Source organism: Lygodium microphyllum, chromosome 26 (genome assembly GCF_053477565.2).
Source record: "Lygodium microphyllum isolate KBCC chromosome 26, Lygodium_microphyllum_v1.1.10, whole genome shotgun sequence".
Classification (NCBI taxonomy): domain Eukaryota; kingdom Viridiplantae; phylum Streptophyta; class Polypodiopsida; order Schizaeales; family Lygodiaceae; genus Lygodium; species Lygodium microphyllum.
In genome coordinates this window covers 30,378,360-30,381,579 of record NC_141160.1, presented here as the reverse complement: position 1 = coordinate 30,381,579, position 3,220 = coordinate 30,378,360, and positions in this window count along the sequence as shown.

Here is a 3,220-nt window from a genome sequence, read left to right as displayed (position 1 = left end):
GAGATGGCGGAAAACGGCAGAAAATAAAGAGAAAAGCGGAAAAGCATGGAAGAAGAGCAAAGACATGCAGGCGACCTCTAAAGGCTAAGCCGAGACCAAAGGCGCGATTTTAAATGAAAGGCGCCTCAAAAAACTTGGAAAACTCTTGTAAAAGAGCGCCAGGCTCCCTCTTGTGCCAATTGTAAAATATAAGATGGGCATAGGCTAGAGGCATAAGGATAGAAGAGGGAAATGGAAAAAGGACCTTACCACAATGGCCGGTCATGTAAAAAAGAGGATGGGTGCCCATGGGATTTTAGGGTTTGTATATAAAGTTCAAAAAGTGAATGGAAACTCATTCTTTGGTGTGTGGCTAACAAGAGCTCTCTTCTTCTTCTCTTCTTCTCTTCTTCTTGCTTGTGTATGCTCTTGAGAGAGGGAGTGTGAGAGGGTGAGGGAGTGCGATAATCTTCTTTGCCTCTTGGTCATATAATTTGTAAGCCTTCTGCTCATCACTATAACCCAAGAAGATACATTTTCTGCTTTTTGGTTTTAACTTGTTTCTCTTCTCATCTGGAACATGTGCATAATATTCACATCCAAAAATTCTGAAATGTGAGACAGATGGTTTCTTACCAATGTAAGCCTCATGAGGTGTTTTTCCCTTGAGAGCATTTGTGTAGCTCCGATTTAGAATGTAGACTACAGTATTAACAGCTTCAGCCCAAAACTGGTTAGGCAATCCCTTGCCCTTTAGTATGCATCTTGCCATCTCCACAATGGTGTGATTCCTGCGTTCCACAATACCGTTCTGCTGAGGTGTGTGAGGCATCGTCAATTGACACTTGATCCCTTTACTCTTGCAAAAGTCTTCAAACTCCTTTAAGTTGAACTCACCACCACCATCTGTTCTAAATTTCTTCACACTTTTCCATGTTTCATTCTCAACAAGTTTTAGCCATTCTTTAAACTTACCAAAAGCTTGAGCCTTATCACGAAGGAAGTACACCCACATCTTCCTACTGTAGTTGTCAACAATCAACATAAAATAAGAAGATCCCCCCAAGGCCTGTGTAGGCATCTTATCACACAAGTCAGCATGCACCAACTCTAGAGGAGCCTGTGCTCTATTCTTGCTTTCTTGTGAAAATGCCTTTCTCTATTGCTTGCCTATCATACAAGCTTCACATGGTTCCTTCAATTCAGTTATTGTAGGTAGGTGAGCAACCATACCTTGCTCTTGCATCTCCTTCAACACTGCAAATCCGATGTGTCCAAACCTTTCATGCCAAAGCTTACTTGTGCCCACTCCAGCAGTGGTGTAAGAGCACTTAGCTCATATAGGTTGTTCCTTCTTTCTCCTTTGCCAAAAATTGTGCTAGCACTATCGAGAATTTCTACACATGTCTTCTTGAACCTCACTTCATGACCAAGATCAATTATGGCAACAAAACTGATAACAGATTTCTCCTGATTTCGAGAACATACAACACATTTGAAAGCTTTTTGACTTTACCATTTGCAGCAACAAAAGAAATAGTACCTGTGCCCACAGCAGGGCATTTAGCATCATTTCCAACCATCCTAGTGATGGATTCTTGTAGAAGCTGCATAGAACTGTATAGCCCTTTCTTGTTGGTCATGTGACAGGAGGCCCCACTATCCAACACCCATGAGTCAGTGGTAGATTCTTCTTGCGCCGAGGAGCACACTTCCTCAATGGTCGTCGCCATGAATAATTCCAACTCTGCTTCAACCGTATTGGCTATCTCTTTCCCTTTACTTTTAAGGGTACCATTCTCTTCATCTGCCTTCTTGACACGACAATCTGCAATTGCATGTCCTTTCTTCTTACAATAGAAGCACTCTCCTTGAAACTTCTTCTTGCCGCCCTTCTTCTTTTTTTCACCATCATTTTTGGTGGAGGAACCACCTTTGCCTTTTGCATTGGCAGAGAATGCAACAGCTCCATTGTTGCTTCCTTTTTAGGCTTTCAGCCTCAACTCCTCCTCCATCAATAATGCACAAAACTCCTCAAAATTCAAAGCTTGAGGTCTCACCTGAGTATTAAGGGCAGTTACTAGTCCATCAAACTTTTGTGGATAAATCCGAAGACACCTCCGAGCTAGCTCTTCGCTAGTCTTTTGTATCCCAGCGCCACCCATCTGGTCGCACAGATTCTTAATCCGAGTGATGAATGCTTCAACCATCTCTCCTTTAGCAAACTTCTCCACTGCTAGTTGATTCTCCAAGTTTTGAATCCTTGTTTGGTTTCGTGTTTCATACTGACTCCTCAGTACATTCCAAGCCTCTGATGCTTTGGTTGTATGATGAATCAAAGTCAGAACACTGTCAAAACAGCTTGTAACTAAGGCACACAATGCATCTGCATTTCTTCGTTTCCAAGATCGTAGAAGATCTGCATTCGGAGGAATCATCACACTAGAATTTGATGGATCGGGGGTAGGCTGTGGTTCTGCGTCAGTCTCCAGCAGAGTCTCTAGAAACTCATAAGAATCAAGGATAGTTGTAATTTTGAACTTTCACAAGGTGTAGTTTGTACCATCTAACTTGCCTTCGCTGAAGGTTGGTGGACGAATCCTCAGTGTTTGAATAGCCGGTACAACAACACCACCTCCTGCACCGCTTCCTGATGCGCCAGAACTGCTTCCGGAAGTCGACATAGTTTCTCTTTACTGTTGAAGCCTTTGCCTCTTGCACACTCTCCGATCTCTAGAACCCCCTGGGCTCTGATACCATGTCAAAATTACATGGCCCAGCGAACAGAATCTAAGAAAGAGATAGAGAGTACACAACAGATAAGAGGAGAATCAGTAAATTCTTTAGCTCCAAACAACTGATACAAAGATGGCTCTGTCCACCCGTGTGCTTCCACTATAAGAAGCTTAGATGGAGATCTAGACAGAAGATATGTGAAGGCCGCAAAGGCTATTAGGTCAGCCTGACCGACCTACCATATGAGCCTCCACTAGTCGGCTAGGGAATATTCTAGGGAATATTCCCTTTACCATCGGGGGGCCGCTGGCCCCCCTGGGACCCCCCAGCCAGGGGCCGCTTCCACGGCCCCCAGACCCCAAAATAGGGGCCCCTTTTAACTCCCTTACCCCGCAGCTCGATGCAATGCGCCTCGAGTTGCTACCAGCTTAACCACTCCGTCTAATCCAAAGATTAGACCCACAACGGTCACCTTTTTGCCATCTGGTCACATAGACCTCATCTG